Source organism: Chlamydotis macqueenii, chromosome 3 (genome assembly GCF_036417535.1).
Source record: "Chlamydotis macqueenii isolate bChlMac1 chromosome 3, bChlMac1.mat, whole genome shotgun sequence".
Taxonomy (NCBI): domain Eukaryota; kingdom Metazoa; phylum Chordata; class Aves; order Otidiformes; family Otididae; genus Chlamydotis; species Chlamydotis macqueenii.
This window is the reverse complement of record NC_141558.1, coordinates 61,219,524-61,242,400: the sequence shown is the minus strand read 5'-3', so window position 1 is coordinate 61,242,400 and position 22,877 is coordinate 61,219,524. Positions and strand designations below refer to the sequence as shown.

General features: G+C 36.6%; 1 protein-coding gene across 7 annotated transcripts in view; it reads right to left on the bottom strand.

The window, feature by feature from the left end:
- The window catches only part of EYA4 (EYA transcriptional coactivator and phosphatase 4), a 159,927-nt gene that overhangs the window by 117,579 nt on the left and 19,471 nt on the right, over positions 1-22,877 (bottom strand). The gene's annotated exons all lie outside the window — the stretch shown is intronic.

The window sequence follows — 22,877 nt, the reverse complement described above, 5'->3', positions numbered from 1 at the left end:
AAGCTTCCAGTCTGTTAACCAGCATAGATACCACTGTGCATTCCACTTTGCACCACTGCATGGTGCAGGCATGCCAAATTCTTCCACAAGGTAAACTTTTCCAACAAAATATAATTCCAAAGAGGGGAAAAAAAATAGGAAAACAAAACCAACATTCTAGGTTGACAGCAAACCCAGACAGAAAAAAAAAATCTCCTACAGAGCAATTGAAAATAAATGCGTAAAACGCACAGGTAAGTGATTTTCTACATCTTATTGCCTTTAACTAATGTACTAGCGAGCAAATGAAATGTTATTCTTTCTTCTCGTTCTTAAAGAATTCTTTAGCAAAGTTATTTTGTACTTGCCAGACTACACACTCTCTGGGTTTCCTCAGGCATAGTAGGAAAAATAAATTAAAATGTGATGTATACTTGGGTGCTCAGTCGTAAATCTTCCTATTTTCTCGAAGAATTACGGAGTGCTCCCTCTGGTGATTTAACACCATCACCTTACACTAAGCTGAGAAGATATTTTGAGGCATTATTACAGAGTTTTAAACACAATGATGCTTACACTCCAACTTAACTGCTGTACAAGTAGGGGAAAACGCATTAATCCCATTGATTTGAGCCTGCATTATCAATGATGGATTTTGCCTGCCATCCCTAGAAGTGTGTACTGGCAGCTTAAAAGTGCAGTAATTACTAATTTAGTCAATTCTACTATTATTCTGGATCAAAATGGATGCACATCATTAGTGTACCTGTGTGTCAGAAATTACGCTCTGGTCACTAAATGAAGGTGGAGAAAGGCTGAATTTGCTTTCTCCCACACACACCTCCTTCACTCCTGATTCCCTCTGTACTTGTGTTTTTCTGATGGAAAAAGCCTTTTCACCACCAAGAAATTAGTGCAACTGAACATATGCAGAAAGTATGAAAAGATGCAATATACATATTTATAGTTAACTGTATATAGTTAACTGTATATAGTTATATAGTTACAGGAACAGCACTTAAAAATAGACTGTCTTCTTACCGATCTAGCTTTGAATGACCTTCCTGAAGTTTATCAATTCAGTAAATAAATTAAAATCTATTAGCACAAATTATAACTTCATAGAACTGTACAAACTACCTCAATTTATTAGCAGGCCAAGGAGTTAATAGATATTTACTAGTTTTGACATTTCATCCTACAGGCAGAGCATAGTCCAGCATCTACTGTATACAAAGTGAAACAATGTTTACATTTTTATGTAAATATTTTCCCCTTAAAATACACTTTTTCTTGCATCCATTGAATAATAAACCCAGCATTTTCATCAACAGTCGTTCTGATACTTATTCAGCAATGTTCCACAAAGGATCTAAAACTTCAATTATTAATGAAGAGTGGGAAGTATGTTAGTTCAAAGACTTAAAAAATAAGGACCAATATTTTTAGTTCATAATCTTTTAGTAAAATATATGGTAACAAAAATATGTACAACTTTGTAAGGATGAACTTACAGAACAGTAAGCCTGAAATTTCATTTACGAAACACTATAGTTCTTTGGGAAGTTGTTTTCGTAAAAATGTGGTTTTTCAGTCAGGTTCTTTCCAACAAACCCTTGCCAGTTTTACAACAGTTAAGTGAACAGGTAAGGCTTTTCCCATTTTTTGCTCAGCTGGGAAATTAGGCTTCTCCATTACCATAGTCTAACTCTAAAGCTACTTTAATTCTTAATGCCTTAATCACTTGTGCTTATTAAATTATTTAAAATGCACTCCGAACAGCAAAGAAAAGAAGAATCTTCCTTTGTAGCTAATGAAGCAAAGGAAAGTTCTGGTTTCGCAGAACCTGAAGGGTTGAACAGGCAGCTGAGGAAAGATGCCCTTGAAAGTTTTTTTGTATGCCTTTTGCCTTATTTTTCTACTTACAGAAGAGGGAAATAAAAAATGAGTGAAATAGTAGCAGTAGAGTTGTCATCTCATCATAATATTTCTTCATAACAGGAAATAATTTTTTTTCCTGGTTATATTCTTTCATAATGTCTCATGATCATCTTCATATTCAGTACTTCTTGCACCTCAAGATGTAGGTTACAAAAGCATCACAGCATCACATTCCCTAATGACTGCATAGGGAATTTGCATCTTCTCTACAGTTACAGCCTCATGAAAAGCTGTAAAACAGGCAGCAGGTGGAAATATCATGAAAACGGAGGAAACCAAAGCTCTTTCTTTTGTACCAGGTACATGAGCTACAGATGGTGGTGTCTAGTAAGGGATAAATGTAAATATGAAAAGAAATGGTCAATGATTACATAGGAGTGGTACATGGGCAAGGCAGGCAGATCAGTATCTGGGTCAATCCTTTGAACAACCTGTTTTCCACAGGGCTGGAAAGCAGTGTCCGGACGTATATATTAACAGCTGCTAACCATCTTACCGGCCAAAAATGTTATTTAACGAGATTAAGGACAGCAATGATAATGTTCAACCAGCAAGCACGATCAGCCTTCACAGAGAATGTCTCATGTTACTACACAGAACACAGGGGTCTGGGGGTGGGTTTTTGGTCACTCTCTTTTTTATATTATACGTTTCTGCTCCCAGGTTAAGTTTCTCTCCTAAGAGAATTCCTTTAATAAGGTTTACAAAGCATTAAGCATTCTTCAAGAAAAAAAAGAAAAAACAAGTCTGTAATGTTAAGATATCTGTCAAAGCAGTGCAATAGTTAAAAAGGCTATTAACAATGCAATCGAAAGACAGTTTGGAAAAAATGGTATAACTATGAAATGAGCATAACCAGAGAACACCACAGAATAGCTTTTTAAAAAAAAAAGTTAGGTGACTTTACTAAAAAAAAAAAACAAGAAATAACTTTTTTTTCAGTTATCCAATATCCTTTTGATATATGCATTTTGTAATATTTTATTACACTGCCAAGTACTAAGAATATTTTGTGCTTCATGAATTTAGAGACACAGCTTCTTGATTCTTGTGCATTTTTTCTATATATATGCATATATATGCATAATATTTTATTACACTGCCAAGTACTAAGAATATTTTGTGCTTCATGAATTTAGAGACACAGCTTCTTGATTCTTGTGCATTTTTTCTATTAAATACTCAACAGAGACCTCAAAGGAAACACTGGAACCTACCAGAATTCTCAGAAGTGACAAATAACATGCAAACTGCAGAGTTTATGTTATTTAAATAACCTCCCAAAACTAGACACCAAACACATCCTGAAATGTATTTGAATTTTATGTATATACAATTACTTAGGTGCAGTAAATATAATAAAATTTTTTATTTTGTGATTTGTGACCTTTTTTTTCCTTAGTAAAAAGGCAACAACACTAAATCAGCAATACATTATTACTACACATTATAGAAATTATCAAGGGTGAAATCAAATTTATTGCAGCTGTAAGACATCCAAAAGAGAACAGGAATCTGGGTCTGTGCCAAAGAACACACTTTGGGCAGTCGATCACATGATCTTCAAAATAACTAAATTAATTTTGTTGTAAAAATAAAAATTAAACCCCACTGAATATCAAAAACAAAGAGTACAAAGGTGATTTCCAGATTGAGAAGGCGGCTTTCTTTAATTTCTTTAACAGCTGCCATGCCATCTAGCTTTCTAACATGAAATGCAAATACATTTTCTATCAATTACAATGTGTGTTTCTTCAAAACAAAGGGATTTAAGGGATGAATATCATAAATATAAAGCCTGATTCAGCTCACAGATGAATGCACCTTATCAAAAACTGAAACAACATAGAGCAGTAGGATACTTCCAGAAAGCAGGAATAGCAGAAAAAACCTAGTTTGTCTTCTAATATCCACCCCCAGAATGTCCCAGGTGGGAGATTACAGCCCACATGCCAGTTACTCTTATGGGCCCCAATTCAGAAAAGCATACCTATTCAGGAAAGCACTTAATTAAGCACATGCTTATATGCTTTTCTGAATCAGGTCCATGGTACCATAGGAAATGGGTATAACAGACATAAAACGCATGACTAAAAGTAACCGAGAACTTAGCTCCATCACATAAGCTTTCATTTATGTACTTTTGTGTTTTTAAGATATGATGCACTGCTTAAAACATAGCACAGCTGAGCATACTCCCCGGTAAAATGCAGCACGGCCGAGAGGAGAACCAAGTATAACCATATCCTGGGACCCACTCTGTATCTTCCATGCCTAGTCCACTGCAAAAAGTACTGCAAAAGGTGCAGAGTACCTTTTTTTTTTTTTTTTTTTTTTTGCGTTATTTTATTTTCCAGCAGATGGGCAGCTTTGAGCATATTGATACAATGGGGATAAATGGCAGGTGGCCAAAGAGCTGGTCACCACAGTGGTTTGGAGCTGCTCTAACCTAGTTAGAGTCAGGAAAAGCAGGGAGCAGGGCTGGAAAGAACTCCATATATGTTCATCACACACAGGAAAGATGACTGTAGGAAGGTCATTTCTTTGTCACTAGTAGCACTGCAGAGCAAAAATTTTGTATTTTCTCTTCCATTCAATGGTACTCTATGAAAAATCCAAAGCTGAAAAAGAAGGTGGCCACCAGCAAGCAACGTTGCCGAGCGGCTGCTTTGAGCAAGGCAGGAAGCTGACGGAGGGCACACGTGGGCCAGATGGATTAAGAGCCACTGGCAAGGTCTAAAAAATGCTGAGTTTTGATATGCTGTCATATCTGCATGTGATTAGCAGCCAGCAGGAAAACCCTGTGGTCTGCACTGGAGAAAACCAAGTCTAAGAACGGTAATTACGCGTATGTATGGGAATACCAGACCCTTCATTTAGTTTCAAGTAACTGTTTTGCTAAAAAAAAGGTTACTTTTTTCCCCTATTTCATGTTGATTTTCTATTGCTTAAAAATAATACTAAGCCGAAAAAGTCTATAATAGCAGAACCATTCAGAATATTACACTGAGAACCACAAAGTTTAAAAATACTCTGCTGCCCATAAGAGCTTTGATCAAAGAGATAAATGCTAGATTTGGAATCTCCTTAACTGCAAGATAACTATAATTTTAATATAGGAAAAGGAAATAAAAAGCTGCAGTTTCATTCCTTGGCAATTTTTATTAACACTGGAAATCAGCAGAAACTTTAGGAAGTACTGGCCACTCTATGCTTGGGATTTAACAAACCAGGAGGTACACAAACTCTCACAACAATACTAACGTATTTTGAAATCAGCCATTCTGTCAAAATGCAGAGGTTTTTTTTCTGTATAATTCAATTACAGACTTATTAAACATAGCTCTGTGAAATAATCTTGAAAGCTCAAACAGCTGGGGTAAAGAGATATTTTTTTTTCTATTTACACATACTAAAACATAACCTCATGCAATTAAACCAAAGGAACAGTTTTTGAACAGGCAGCATTCAAAAATTGAGAACCTGCTGGTCAGCTCAACCCCTCAGCTGTATATAACCTGAGCATACTAACAGGGCTGCAGAAGTATTTCAGAGAGGGAAGCAAGGTTCTTCTCAAGTTGCAGCAACATGACAAATAAGTAGGACAGAAATAGCAGAGGGCTGCAAATTCTGTATATCAATTAATGCATTTGCTACCATTGACTGACTTAACAGTTTCTGAAGGCTTTACTTTTCATCACGCAGCAATCATCAGCTGTTTCTTTATGCAGCCCTCAAAACCCAGCACCTCCTATAGCCATACTAATTACAAACACTCTACAAGATTAGCTGGATTGGATTATATTTTTCCTTCATAATTCTCTATAACTCCCCCATCATATCATTTTCTGTTAATAGCTGATAAACATACATAGCAGGAATTTACACATATGTGCTGGGCACACACACCCCCTCCCATTACAACTCAAACAAGGGTGATCAAATCTCCAAAAATTTGTCAGATTTTCTCTCATCATTAGACTGAATTTGCTCAAGTGACAAACACTTCCAATATGAGCTACAAAACACTGGCACATAAGGTGCATACACCTGTTAATCCCACTGCATATTACAGTCTGTAGGGTTTGTTTTGGTTACCATGTATTTTGTTTCTTTGTTTACTGCTGTTTTAGGAGCCAAGATTTTTCTGCTAAATTAGCAGATGTTTGCTGGCTTATCAAAATTAAATATTTAAAATATTAACATATTTCAGTATTTAAACAGTGACTTTCTGGCTGGAGATGTAACAAGTATTTAAACTAATTCATAAAAACAGTATCTTCAAATAATTTCCACTGAATTTTATACATTAAAATATTTACACTGACAGTAAGTGTGAAAAGTGTATTTCTTCATATGATGCCGGGAGTTTTTAATCATCACAACAGCTCTTCCCTTGCATACAAGCAAACAATGTTAAGTCACATGTAATTGGAGCAGACTACTCCAAGAAAGGGCAGGATTTGCTGTAAAACTGGTGGTCCTAATTTTAATCTATGATTTCTTTCCTTTAAAGAGAGTTTGTAAATTACTGATGTCCCAGGGAAGCAATAACTCTTAAGCCAAAAAGTAATACTGGTCCTAGGCACTTAGTCTGCTATTCAATATATGCAGTATTAACATTTTAATAAAGATGAATACAACTATTCAAAAGTCTAGTGTCATATGAATGAGGGAGGTCTTTAACTGATGGTAGAAAATTGTATATAATATTTATTTCTAAAACCACAAAACCATTTCAAATTTTATGCACCGCATAATAAGTAGGATAGTTTTAAATTCTAGAAGTTTAATGATTTAGAATGTACAATACCTTATTAGTCAGTATAAAATAGTTCATAATATACAGTCAGTTATATACGTAATGACAGTCACTGTTGTCACAACTAGAAGACCTCTGCTGGCATAATAATAGTTATGCTTCCCACTTAATACGCATCTTCTGCTAACTATAAATGTTTGTTTTGTTCATATTCAATACAAGTAAAGATATAGTCATTTATCCATAATTATAAAAAGAAAGGACTGTACATTTGAATAAAATGCAAGTCTTTAGAGTATCTAAATGTTGTCAAAATTTAAGGATTTGATTCTTTATGATGGCAGAAAATGGATGTCATGATCTACTAGAATTATACTATAAATTTCTTGGTAGCAAGACAGATGTTGGATGTTTTTCAAAATGTACCGACTGGAGACAGGATCCAGGATATGCAGGAGTACAGTAAGACTACTGATGAACCCTATTCACCATAAACTATATTCTGCAAAAATTTTTGCCTTCTCCCAAAAGATTTACTCAAATACATTTCAAGCAAAGTGATCTTGTATTGAATGAAAAAAAAAAAAAAACAAAAACAAAAGACCACTTCAACACAGCATCCCCACTAGCCTAAATACATTGCTAAAGAAATTCAATTTTTTCTTCTACATAGATGACTTTATTCTATTCTCTTAAGGTAGATAGGGACAGAAAGATGGTTGGCTGGAGCAGATGTAGTATTTCCCATGCTTTCTTATTATATCACCTACAACAGCTTTAGAATAGAATAGAACAGAATCATTCAGGTTGAAAAAGACCCTTAAGATCATCGAGTCCAACCATAAACCTAACACTGCCAGCTCCATCACTAAACCAGGTCCCTACGTGCCAGATCTACACATCTTTAAAATACCTCCAGGGATAGTGACTTAACCACTTCCCTGGGCAGCCTGTTTCAGTGCTTGACAATCCTTTCAGTGAAGACATTTTTCCTAATATCCAATCTAAACCTCCTCTGGTGCAACTTGAGGCCATTTTCTTTTGTCCTATCACTTGTTACTTGGGAGAAGAGACTGACACTCATCTCCCTACAACCTCCTTTCAGGTAGTTGTAGACAGTGATAAGGTCTCCTCTGAGCCTCTTCTTCAGACTAAACAACCCCAATTTCTTCAGCTGCTCCTCAGAAGATTTGTGCTCTAGATCCCTCACCAGCTTCGTTGCTCTTCTTTGGATGCGCTCCAGCACCTCAATGTCTTTCTTGTAGTGAGGGGCCCAAACAGAACTCTTGAGTGCTAATTGTGCCATGGTGATTTACACTTACGCTATAAGGCATGTCTCCTTTTTTACATGTGACTTGTGCGAGTAGCGGGTAGAGCAAGCACAGTTATCTCCTGTGTTCTAGTACATTCTGCCATTAAAATAATGCATAATTAATAGCTTCCTTCAAGCAACTATGAGAAGTACAACAAGCACAAAAAAGCTGAAGGATGCTTACAAGCCCACACAGCATCTACCCAGTTATGTATCCTTTCAGTGGAACACAGTGCCAAATAATACACACTGTGCCATACCTTTATTACAGTTTATTGCACTTTAAGTATTCACATTTTATTAATGCAGAATACTCTTGTCAGCTCCAGAAATGACAGAATGATTTATTCCATCATTTTCTTTCCATTTGGAAAGCAGCTATAGTTTTTCTTTATTTCTAAGATGAATCTTTTCTCCATTTCCCCCTTTTAATCTGACATCATTAAGTTTATGACTCACAGGGCATTATAACCTCACAGTATGTATGATATGATGTCAAACGGGAAGGCCTGGGAATGAAGCCAAGTTCCAGTGGAGCTTATGGATGTCAAACTGAAAAGTATAGCTGAGTTTGGCCTTTGGGAAATTCACTCATTGAGTTTCTCCAATATAAATGTAGGCATTTTCTTCTGGGAAAGGAGAAAAGTTGCACATGCAAACTTAACAGGTGACATTACTAACATTTATAGACAAGAAGACAGCTTAGTCTTTTCCTCCAGCTGAACTGAGCTTATGGTAGACCAAGAAATGGAAGACAATGGCAGAAACATGTTTTTGGTCTTCACATAACAGTGACCTCTTTATGTAGCCAAATGCAAATGTCTCACCTCTGTAGTAGTAGTCGTAACAGATCCAAGATTCCTCCACAGATCTTCATCACCATCATAAAAATCTTATTCTTATGGACAGATCTACACACAAACTTGTGCTGCCTACTTTGTACTGTGGCATCTGCTAAAGACCATTTTCCAAACCCAAATTTCAAGAGAAACTATTTACATTCCTCTGAGAGAGAAGATTCTTGTAAACTACAAGCAAGCACAGAAGAAAAAATTTAAAATAAAGCAGCTGGAGATATTCCCTGTAAAATCTAATACATCTGTGCCCCTAGCAAACTTCAAGACTTTTATAATGGTCTGATTGTATGAGATAGTTTTTTGTTAATGTTATGCTCAAAAGCCACCACTGAGCAGTAGCAGAATAGCAGGGACTGATTCTACCATTCTCGCCTAGAAAACAGTAGTAAAGGACGGGTGATTACTGGGAACAGACCAGGTTAGCTCCAAACATCAGAGGATGGAGCTCCCCTAGACAACATTTATTTCATTTTTCAAGTAGTACTCATTCATGGCACTTTGATGTTTTGTTACAGCAGCAGCATTTAAGAGTATAAAACATGAAAACTAAACACTGTTGCTTAGCGAAACCAACAGCCACAGAGCCATGTCTGAACATTTTGACTGTATTTTTCACCCCAGTGGGCAGCCGTGCTGCATTTCCCATTTCTACATTACTGTATGTACTCGGTCAAAGTATCCTCACAGTCGAAATTTACACATTTGGTTACTCTTTTCTCTCATGGATACTATTTTTCATCTTTTGCTCTCTTTCAGCATCAAAAACTTGCAAGAAACTCACATATAACATATATAATCCTATTTATACTTTCCATTGAAAATTTCCAAAGGGAAAATGTAAATCTTTCAAAAAGAATTCAGCTAGGCATTACAGATGGTATGAGTAGTACATGTTAAAAAAATTGAGAAAAAGGTTCACCTTCCACCTGTGTAACTTAGCCATGTTCTATGTCTGAATGTAATTAATCAAGAAACAACATTGTGTCTCAACAGCACAGTGTATAGAATATTTGTCATACACAAATGGGAGCATGGACAACACTTAACACACCTCCTGCATGTTCACAAAAATACTCTACATAAACCTGTCAATGTTAGTGTCATTCTTCTGCACTTCAGACACTGTTTCTGATCTTTCCACTGCAATCCTTCTCTTTAGAAGAGTTAACATGTGCTGTTGCTACTAGAGCCTTGCTACTAAAGAGGTGAGAAAAAGTTACAGCCATTCAAAGTTGCCATATTATTTCAGCAAAATAAACAACCTTGTTGATGTTTTCCATTTTAGCTCAGACTGACAGGACAGCCCTGCCTAGAGAGAATTTTAAAATTACAGTGCTTAGGCAGTGATGGCTCCAGTTAAATCCTTCCAGGCCAAGGGGCCAGGTAAGTCGTGCTGCGTAGACATAGAGAGGAAACCATGCACAGCCAAAACTCACAAACTGAATCTCTTCATTTGAACAATAGCTTAAACTATTACTCATGAGGAAAAATAAACTTTACTGTATTTTCTTCTGGCTCAAGTGGAAGAAGACAAAGAAAGTCTGCTGGAAGGGTACTGGCTACTACTAATGGCAATAAAGTTACAAACTCCAAAAAGGTAAATGTCCACATCCATAGAATAATAAAGGGGAGCTTTCCAGTGGAGTTTGTCAGTTGTGTCATTTTTTTTTCTTTCTTTCTTTTTTTTTTTTTCCCTTTTCCTGGTTTTTATGGTGTAGTCATTATGGATAATGTTTTTTAAAATACACTCTTGGTTAGACTGGATTGTGAATGTTGATATTCTCTCATCTTTTTCTGAAACAATGCTAGCAGCAATTATAATTTTTGAGCACTGCAAAGCACTCAGCTGAAAATTTCAGATGTTCTGACATACTGCACAGCTCCTGGTTAGACACTGCATCCCATATTCACTAAAGGCCTCAAGAGCGTCCCTTGAGACTGCTGGAAATCAGAGGAGGACAGTTAGTGGGTCAGCTCCTGCTCTTAGGACATGCCAGATGGGTTTCTGCAACTGATGATTAAAGAAGCCACGCTCCAGCCCTTTTACAACCAGCTGGCATCTTTCCTCTTCAATGCACGTCATGTTAAGTGAACCCAGACATCAAAGAATAAAGCACTGCCCCTGGGATAATTACAGTTATTCGTTAGCTCCACACTCTTACAAGTAAACTGGGTGAATTTTGCAGCATGATTTGCAGATCCACAGTCACGTCATATCCGCAGCACTTACTATTACTGCAAGATCAGTTTCAAATGGAAGTACACTTAGACGTAAAATTTTACAGAGGGCTTTTTGATACACAGTTGGCTCTTCATAAACATGAGAAGTTCATTCATCCATGAAGTAACATGTAGTACAAGCTCCCTGTTCATTATAGTCTGCTTTTTATCATTATGTATTTTAGCATGTAGACCACACCAAGATTTCCTTGTCTAACAAAATATACAATTTCCCATACACCACAGAAGATGAAAGTAGCAATTAATATGATCTAAACATACTTCTTTTTCTCCTGTCTTTTTTAAGTGCTCACATAAGTTCTTTACACTGTAGGTCTGCTTGACACCCTGCTAGTAGGCCTTCCACAACTCTTGAATTTTATAACTGCATGTTGCAGAAATAATTATGTTGAGATCAGGCTCTATATACATATTCAATTTTCGTAGACATAAAAAAGAGACATCAGCAGATTAACTATAGCTGTGTGGCTACAGAATGTGTAAAATGCCGATATTCTAAATAATTCTAAGTCTTCTTTTATCAATATACAGGCATTTAGATAAAAATATAAAGTAGGTCTGCAGACCTTCCAAACCTATCAACTGAAGACAAAGAAGTCACTTCTTCAAACCTGACTATATTTGGCAGGATATCCTGTTAGGCATTTATTCAGAGTCTTACTGATCACAGCTCAACACCAGGACTTTCAACAGAACTCTTTATAAGGTTAATGTCCAAAACAGAAGACATCCAAAGCATCAGAAGAGCAGCTGAAGTGTACCATTATTATTGCAATACCTCTGCTACTACAGGCATATTCTAAAATACAGTTTAAATTACATGACCTTAGGAGATTTTCAGTAAATAGTTCAGGATAAGGTTCTCAAAATTTTAGCTAATTCTACTTTGTTTAAATTAAAATAGAAAGTTCAGGCCAATGTTAACTCCTCAGGGAAATCTTACCAGTATATGTTTTCTTTTGTCAAAATTAAGTACTACTGGACTCTAGCACTAACAAGAAGGAGCTGAAGAGTTTATGAACGATCAAACAATGATGCATCACATAACTGCCCTTGGTCCTACAAAGAATATTTCTGCTACTGCCAATTTCATTTTGCAGTTATCTCTAAATTAAATTCAGCATTTTGCAAGAAAAATGAAAAAAAAAAATTCCTTCAATTAAACTCTGAATTCCTTGACTCAAAAGCAAGTCAAACACAAAACTCAGTATGGTATCAACTCCTTGGAAGCCTATGATTTTCACTTGTGATGGCCTGAAGAGTATGGTTTAAATTGCCATTTACTGCATTTATTGAATAAACATGTAAATGCATTCCATTTGAATAATAAACTGATGATATGAGGCCCTTTACACCTTCAAAGCTATGAGAAAAAGGGATAAAATTAGTTTGATTTTTATGACTCTTCTAGATACAGGTGCCACATTACAGAGGCTACAGTTTAATCCTTACTTTTAGAATGAAGTACTAAAAATCCATGAAAATTCATTATCAAAGCTATTTAACTTGAGCAATGAATTTGAGAACATGACAGACAAGCAGTTAGATAACAGGATAAAGAGCAGGATGGCCGGATGGTCGTAGCTCATCAAAGCTCTAGCACCACTGCAAGAACCACTACAACTACATGGAAGAGAATGTGCAGAGAAAGAAATAAACAAACACAGCTCTTCTTAAGATTATTTAGCATAAGCTGAACATGTGAATGTGCTAATGACTGGTGCTTGAGCTTAGCCTGGGTAATTAAACACTTGAAAAGTAAATACTAGATACAAAATGGAAAATGATAACCAGCAGCTCAATATATGACTCAGCGTACAAGAAACTGATTAAATGTTTATAAAGAGAAACTGTGATTGGATTCAAGCTCCTGAACAGTTAGACCCCTGCATACAGGATCTGACTGACAATACAGGGCATTCACCCTGGCTATCTGTTGTACTTCCCTGAGAACAGTGACTCCTGTGTCCAACGCAGTGAAGGCTGAGTGAATCTGGTTCCTGAAATAAAAGCATCCTGGAACGGCCCACGGCAACCAGGAGGTAAGCAAGTGAAGTTCAGATGCCCAAAATGGGCCAGGGTCCCTCAACGCCACTATCTGCCAGGCTGTTCAAATAAATACAATTAATAGTGGTTGATGTAAAACACAGGATAACAAGATAACTGATAAGTATAGAACACATTGCTCACTCATGGTAAAACCCACTGAAATTATAGAAATACTCCACAGATTTGATTGCAGAACTATATTAATTTCATTGTTTAAAAATTTGTCATACTATCAAGTTTACTTCATATCTGAAATAAAACAAGCTAAAAAGGAGGAGAGCAAATGACAACCCGTTCTACCCAAGCAAACGCCTGAACTTCTGACAAGCAACGTGCTGCACTCAAGGCACAGGCTACTGGAAGAATTTTAACAGTACAGTAAGAATGGGTGGAAAAAAGAGCAAGTAGAGGTGTTTCCAACCGCTCAAGAGCCACTATGAGAACCACCATTTAGTGAACAAGTTCTTTCTCACACTTAATCCTAACTGGGCTGATGAATGCACAAATCCTATTTACTCAGAGTCTGTAAAAAGAATTCCTAAAAATTGTTTCTGAACTGCAATCATAGTTTGACTTTTTTAAAACAAGGAATTCAGTATCTACACTGCTGCGTCCAGCAACATGAGGTACCCAAGCTGTGGGTGTTTACGATGTAAATCTCAAATACGCTCAGGTGGCACCCCAATGCATTTCACTATGAAGGCATGAGGAGTCCACACAGGGATGGTGACTGCATGACCTGAAAACCTATATTTTTTAACAGCATTGCTAACTGAAATCAGAAAACCATTCTTTTTCATTTCAGAAATAAGTGAGGTTTGCTTTAGCCCCTTCCCTTGTATAGTTTGACTGAATCACATAAAAATGTCATGCGGCCCAGAATCAAAGACTAAAAAGTTAAAGCCAAACATGGTTTCACAGAATCAGGTCCAACTAAAGATTTGCACTGTAAAAGATTTTTTTCACGATAGAAATCCCATTAGTCACTGCTTCCACTACAAAAAAAAAAAAAAGAAAAATCCTAAAAAGCAAAAAGCAGGATCAGTTGACAGTCATTCCTCCATATTTAACTTAAGATTCAGTCTTAACATTTCACCTCCATACTACCTCATCAAATTATATCATATATGCCTTGAAAATTCTATGTCCAGTATTTTCCAGGCTGAGCATGTAGGAGCTGAGGATGGAAGGCAGAACTAGAGAAGGAAACAAAGAAGCATCAGGGATCAAAAGGTACCTTTCTTCCAGGTCCTCTGAATCAGAGACACTCTCCCAAATACCTTCCCTGTACCTTACCTGCTAGTGGGATGTAGAGCAAAGAGCATTCTGAAAATACAAATGAAAATGCCAACCTGCATACACTGGAGCTTAGCAATGAGTTGGAGCAGGCTGCCTGAAGGATTCCAAGAATAAAAACATTGTGTTCAGTCCTCACTTTGAAATCTGTTTCGTAGCAGATTGTCTTGTGATGCTAGCAAATTCTAACTTCAGCAGATGTTCTCACTGGGAAAAAAAGTAAACCCCTCACATATTCTCTGTTAGCATTAAAAAAGCATGTCAGTTGGCACTGGAAAGCAGTATATTATAAACTTTTTTCAGAAATTAGTCAAGAAAGCCACACAGCATACCAAGCATACTAAAAGTATTACACTGGTAATACATATATAGTAGCATAATATGTCAGGCCTTGTTACACTGCTGTCTATATTCCTGATAAACAATTTTAAAACTATTATTGTAATGGTGCTGTTTACTGTAAAGATTTTATTTTTTTCCAGTGCACACGAGTGACAATTCATATTATAAGGAACATCTGACCACAAGATTATTCAGATCTCTGTATACAGCTTTTTCTTTCACGGAAAGCACGTCGAACTTTTCATATTAGAATTTATATCAGTCACAGAAAGAAGTATCTTCTCTGCCTATTGCCCAGATACAGCTTTATCACCCACTGGTGTCAGCAAAAGAAGACACTTGTGTCAGCCAGCAGGTCCTACTACATTTGAGACTCAGGCTTATCCAAAGGCACCTGTACAAACCACCAGACTTGCCCCCTCTCCTTATTTTCTCTTCTTCTTTGTTTTTTTTCCCTTTGGGCAATGAACCTGGAAAATGGGAAAATCTCTTGATTCTACTGAAACACAAGAATTTTATTACAGGAGGCCTATGTTTTCCAGGGTAAGTAAATTTTCTGAAAAAAAAAAACTTTAATTTCAGGTACGAGTTCTTAAACACTACAGGACTATATAACTTTTCAGAGCATTTCTCAGCCCTGTTAGTTGACAAATGGCAAACACTCAGCTTATTAGTAGCTCTGTTCAACAACATGCTGGTCTAGTTTTGCCTTAAATATCATGAAAATAGTGTCAAGATGCACTTAACATAAATACACAAAGAAAGAGATGATAGACCAAGTCTCTTGCATATTTAAGAAAAGACTTGTTCAGTCAGCTCTGGTCTTGGCTGAAATAAACTTAATTTCTTACCTAGAAGTTGCCTTTGTAAGAATAATACTCCAACACAAAACTCTTGTCTCTAAGCTACAATGCTGCTTCATGTTTGTGTTGGTGTTTGGACTAAAGCTCGATCACTGCTGAAGTCCAAGTGCTGACATGCTGCAAAGCACTCAACAGCAACAATACTCTCACCTGTCATCATCTGTTGCTTTCAGGAGCATGCAGGATGAACCAATCTTAAAGCAAATTATTTTATTAATTAATAAACAATAAAATAAGCAACATGAGTTTTGCATTGTTTCTTCAATGAGATCCTCTGGGACAAGTTCTGCCTTAAGTTATATTATGGCAAAACTATTTCCATTCACTGCAGCCATAACATTTCAACATTATTAACTTTTCCTCCTTTAAGTTGCTAAAGATTTAACCTAATACAAAAGAAGACAAGGATATGACTGTGGTTTAATGGATCTGCATGTGCTCAATGTCTTTAAGACATACTTTATAAAAGATTAAATTAGATTCTTCATCTAGTGTCATTTTATTATTAAAAAATGTAACACTTCTCCCTGTCATTCTTCTCTTTTTTAATAGGAATTGACTTGCAAGTTAACCACTCAGATACTGAGGTAGAGCTCAGAGAAAAGTTACTACAGGGAGAAGAAAGAAACCATGACTGTTACATGATGCTGAACAAATATTAGCCATAGCCACAAATCATTCAGAAGTATTTGCTAATAAAGTATTTCTGAAATTATTGCTTTTATTTTGTACTGTATTTCCAAGTCCTTTCCAGAAAAGTATTTAAGCACACGCCTAACTTAAAGCACATGAGAAATCCCATAGATTTCAGTGGGCTTAATCACATCCCCTAAGTCTCACACATTCTTCAGCACGCTGCTGCATCTGGACTTTTTACAATAATCAAATGAGAATAAACCAAATATATATTCAGTGTAATCCATACTTTTCATGTGAAAATGTAGACATAGTTATTTAATAGACATGAAAGCTCTAAGCCTTCAGCCTTACAAAATGAAAAGGCTAGAGAAGATTGATTCACTGTCATATTGTCAAATATTCTGTGTGCATTACAAAACTCTGACTCTTTTCTACCAAAGCAGAAAGTATTTCTGGACATGTTAACATCACCCAGATACTGTGAAAATCAGAAGTCTAAGCTGATGTACAATCATTGTACTAAGGAAATTATTATATTTTAATTTTGCATTCACAAATAAGACTGACATGGACATCCTTGGAAATGTTGTGAGTAATTCTAACTTAAAATACAATATTAAAATAAATTAAAAGTATACTATTTATAAATTTGGCATTTTAAATGCTTGAACAAATATCATATCTTACAAGCAAAATCCATCTGCGGAGCTTGAAATGTGTCTGTCAGATTCTGATGATTTCACATAAAGAAGTTCCATTTATAGGAAGAGGTAATACCTTTTATTAGTCTGGCTCATATGTCCCAAATCTTATATATACATGCATATATACAAACCTTTTCTTAGGTGAATAAATCCTTGCTGAAGCTCCAAAGAAGGTCTAAGTTGGCCCAGTTTTCAGGTCTTGAAAATAAGTTTTTGTAATGGCAAGTTCTTTCTTTTTTTTTTTTTTTAAAGTGGTATTATCTATTATATATATTACATGTATTATATATAATATCTATTATAATATAATAGAAGTCACCTCTGATATCCCTATAGCATCAGAGCTATAATGTCACTGTTAATACAGAATTCCATCCTCCAGGAACCTTAGAACCCTATGTGCAGAGGATGGGATTTACCTTGAGGGAAGTTCACGTAGCTTATGAAAGTAACCATTTTCCCAAGTGGTTTCATCTCTAAAATTCCAGTTTGGAGCCTCTCTGGAGCCAGGAATACCAGTCATAACAAGCTGTACAGTAGTTACGTGTCAGTCCTTGTCAGGGCTCCAAGGACAGTATGTGACAACAGAACATATTTCTTTTATTGGTTTTCCTTGTATTAAACACAGCCCATACAATTTCCATTTAAACCTCTGATCCTGACCAAGTAACATCTTCCAGGAGACAGGTGGAGAGCTGAACCAGAGGAGGTGTGACAGTGCCAACAACAGGAACGTTTCTGTTTATTTGCCAACCCCTCTTCTCACTCCATCTTGCAAGATTACAAGCCATGAATGTTATTCTGTCTCACTTTTTTGGATATGTTTTTAAAAGATTGTTCATTTAGCTTTTAAAGAAAAGTGCTTTCAAATTATAATATTCATTAACTTAGAAAGAAATGCACATTTCTGTTATGTGTCTATCAACAGTGAACATTTGTATCTTTGACCAATGCCAAACTGTTTTTCTCCAATGATACACAATTCACAGGAAACACGAATCAGCTCAGTTTATTCTGCGTGTCAAAATGCATTATCTGCCTCTGAGTTTTGTCTCATTTGGTCTGTCCCATTTGGTAAATGGGAAAAATAAAACACGTACACAACCACTAAAGCAGTTTGGAAAAAGCACCTTCAGATTTATCACTGGTGGATTACGGCATAAAAAGGACAGAATGCTTCAGTGACAGAGGGCAAAGTAATTAGAAAATCAGTATTTATGTGTTCACAGAGGTTGTTATGCCGTATGTAAAGGTGTTGCAGCAGAGGGACAACAGTGATGTTTCTACTCAAATTTGATGGAATGTGAAAGATTCAGCCCTGTCAATTTCCAAGACTTTCCTATTAGATTACAGACAAGGATTTATGGTTTCACACTTTGTTCTTGATCCACTGTAATTCAAAGTGGGTGATAATTTTGGATTATCTATGGTAAGTCATCTCTCTGTGCCAAATTCTATGTCTATAGAAAGGGGATAATAAAATACCTGAGCAGCTCCCAAAAATGCTTTCAAATACACCTTGGAAAAGACATACTGATTTTCTTTCACTTCAACTGAATTCAAGTTATGGCATTTTTCTTCAATGATTGTTTTTAGTTAAAAGCAAATAATCACTCATTAAGACAACTATTTCTTTGCATGCTAAACCCATAATTTCCTCAGAACATACTTGCTTACTGATATTTAATATAGTTCATTGCTTTCATAACAGTGAAATGTTTGTGCACACTGCCAGCGTTTCACGACCAGAAACTAGCCTAGGTAACTTCCAGAGGTCTCCTTCAAGCAACACCGCTAATCTGACAAGATGAATTGCCTGTAACATTCCAAGCCCTGTAAATACTGATATCGCAGAGATAAGAACCACAGGGTGCTATGCCGCGATACAGAACAGTCTTCTAAAGTATGACGGACATTTAAAACTCAGTAGAAGAGGTTTTTTTTTTTCTGGATGGGGGAAAACTAAATGCTGCAGGCACGGGGCTCGTGCGACAGAGAAGTAGCTACAGCTGAAAACTGATCTGCAAGGGGATCACATCTGACACCTTCATATGTTAAAACAAAACAAAAATGGGGAAGCAACACTGTCCGAAAAGGTTGCCAGGGATTGTCCAGCTGCAAGCAGGGGGATAAATGCAAGTAACAGATACGACAGTCTGTACAATCTGATGAAAAACAAATAACTTACCCAGGGCACAATGGGGATGATTGTCCAGTCGTCACAAAAATGAAAACCTGTCTATTCAGGTTGAGGCTCACATCTGCTAGTGTCCTGTCCTACAGCACTGCAACCTATTGTTTAATTCTAGGGTAAAATGAAGTAATCTAAATATGCATGCTGTTATATAAAAGGGCCAGGGGATGAAATTACACCAGTTTCTAATAAGACCCTTTGAAATCCTAAACTAGCGAGTTAGCAGCCAAATTATTTTTCTTTTACTAATGCGGATTGAATAGCAAATAATGACTAGAAGAAGACAAAATAAAGAGTGTAAAACTTCTGTAGTTCTCAAAATCCTACATTTGTTTGCTATACCAAGGCACAACAGAGGACTACTTAGGTGTTAAACATCTATAATTTTACTAACCACCTCCAAAGGCCATCTTAAAAATCTTTTATCTCCTGATTGCTAGATTCTTCATGAATACAAGATCTGTAAAGTTTCCTTCTCTCTCATTCCAAAACTAAATAGAAGAATCTTTAACATGCATCTTTCCAAAAAGTATTTCCAGTTAGAATTTAGTAAAAATCAGCATATTTATTTTGCACGATAGCAAGAATAGTAATATAAAATCTAATGTGTTTCATTAGATCTTGTACTTTTAAAAAATTTAGTTTGTATAAAATCTATGACAATTACAGTTATTAAAACTACATTGTTACCAAGCTACATCCATCTGCGTAAAACCAATTCATGTGGCTTTAAGTATTCTTTTACTTGATAAGTAGCAGCCTGCACATGGTGACAGACATCACACCAGAATATAAAAAGAACTGTCTGGTTATTTTCTTCTGTCTGTGAAATGCATGTGCTACTATTTTCTTCTATTTCTTTCAGAATACTCATAAACAAATTTCCTTCCTATGCACGATGTACCAGCATACTCTACGTCTGAATTGAGAAAGAAAAAGAAACTTGTGAGCTCATTAGGACACAACCCCCGCCCCAGAGGGTACAGCACCACTGATGAGCCCCAGCCCAGCTCAGCCCATTCCTGTAGGAACTCCCTGGATCTCAGCTGCACCTGATGGATCTCAGCTCCCCTCGGTGTCAGGTAAGAACTTGCATCCCTTTCCTGCTGATCTTCAAATTACATTTATTCACCTATGTGATTGTGTGTAAAGATAGGAAAACTGAAGTATACCAGACTCCACTCTGATTCTGACTCTTTCGATCACTGTACAATCTAGATGAAGACTAGATTCCCCACCTCTGCCACAGGGACTGGGAGAGAGAAGGCACAGGAAGGCAAGCACGACAGATTTCTCCGCACAGAGGCTATACAGTATGACAAGCAGACAAGGAGACTGACTTCTGCTCACTTGGTGCATAAGGACTGAAAATGTAGCAGGGGCAAGGAATTTACTACAAATAAAAATAGGGAAAATAAATAAATTAGTGACATAATGAAATAAATGGTGTATATATTACATCTAATCAAGCTGGCCTCTCAGAAAACACAGCAGCTGCTCAATTCAGTCAAATGCAATTCTTTAGAGGCTCAGAGAACAGGGGTGCACTTCAGATTTCTGAAACAGCGTGTGCTCATGCAGTCACTGCTCTGAGACAAAAGTGGAAAAGTTTATTTCTCACACAGCAACAGGGATTCTGTGGAAGTGCTCACAACTGTGATCATATCACAGTGCAATATAGCTTAAGGACAGGAATCATAGAACCAATGGTTTCTTGTATTCTTACAAAACAATGTAAGACAGAGTAAACAACAGAAACTTGAGTTAGAACAATAGTAGGGATCCCAGAATTATGGAGAAGACTGTAACACAATAAAAGCTACACTGCAGTCTGTCATACTTTAGGAGGCTGACCTACTTGCAGAAATTAGCATAATTTCTTTTCTTTAAAATAAAACTTGAAAATTAACCTTGTTAACTAACCCAAGTAAGTGTGCCTGGTCGTCTTTCCCAAGGATTAAAGGCTCTTAACAGACTGTCCAGGGAAATGAATTCAATAAAGGAATGTCTCTGTTCAGAAAACCCAACTGTCCATCAAACATAGTATCCAGCAACAAGTACCTTCTAACCTATCTCAGTTGCAGAGACAGGCAGTCTTTCATGTAACCAAGGACTAGAATATTCAGGGCAAGGTGCCAGCACAAGTTTGAGCACAGGTCTTGCATTCATGCTTATTCACACAATTTAATACGCTTGCAGCAGTGGCTGGATCCTCAGGCTCTTTGAATTTCTGTGATCTAAATCTTATGCACCCAGCTCCCAGAGAGGAATCCTGAAGCCAGAATTAAGAACCTAGGCTCCCTGAACATGTCAAGAACCAGAAATCCCGCATGATAAGCAGAAATTGCCTAGAGCTAACCAGTGCAAAACACGTTAAGCACTACAGAACACCAGGGCAGTACAAGCAGAAGGTATGTAGGATATACATGTGATATTTTCCTGGAGCTTAAAACACCAAAGCCTGTGCTAGAGAATGCCCCCTTCTACCTGGGATCTCTAGCCCACAGTTCTGCTCTGTGGCTTTTAAAGAAATAAGCCAGAAACACTATTTTATTTTTTAAAACTTGACTGTGAGAGGAGTTTAACCATGATATAACAGTGAAAAGGCTTCTGAAGTGGGGAAATGAAGGTTAAACATCTTCTCTAGCCAGATGGGCTCCACACCACAATTCGTTTTTTCAGGACAGTGCCCAACATCTGGGCGAGATCTTAGTCTGGGTGCACACCTGGATGAAGGGAGTGATGAAAGGGGACTCTTCCCACCCTTTACATTGAAGTTCTGCCATTGTTCAGCAAAGAGTAAGAAGAATAAACTCTTGTCTCGAATCACAGTTTTCTGTGACTGTAACAATAGTGTAAGGACAGTAAATCCTATCTCCACATCCAGCATGGCACAGATTTCACCTCAGTTTGTAATTGGCAAGTCTGCACTCACATATTAGCATAAAGATATATAGTAACTATGAAAAATACTACAGAAATTAGACTACAATAAGGTAGTAAAATGGCTACTAAAGGATGCGTTTATTAAGCATTCAGTGGTGCAAAAACATTTTAACTACTATGAATACACATCTTAGCCCTAAGCTAAACTGGCTCGTCTACTTCCTGTTAATAACCCTACTACGCACACTGCACAGAATAATTGTTCCACAGACTCCGAGGGAAGAATTTCTGCTTAATCTTTTATGACCTTTATAAAACTTTATTAAATTATGAAGCCATGTAGCTTTTACATGCTCTAAAGTTTTGGTTGGGAATAGTTTAAATACATAAATACATGCAGCTGTCCCAAGTAGTGCCACCATGGTGACTTAAGACCCTGTTAAGACTTTCCAGTTCTGTACCATTTTAAATCAGCAATAAAACTCTAGTCCAAGATAAAGTCTCAGATAGGAGCTATCCAGTCAGGAGCAAAGTGAAATTAAATTTATTAAAATAAATTACTGACATTTTAAAAATAGGTGCAAGCTCTTCTCAGTTCCTTGCAATTGTGTTACATATGAAAGCCTCTGCTATAAAAAAAAATACATTAAATATATAGTTTATTACATGGATAACCTCTTTTGGTATGTCAGAAATAGAAATATGAAATCCCTTTATTGATCTTTAGTACACTGAGCCCAAGCTGAGACTCATGGGGATCATGGTACTTGCAAAATCTGCCAGTACTGTGACCACTAGAAATTAAGAAGTTA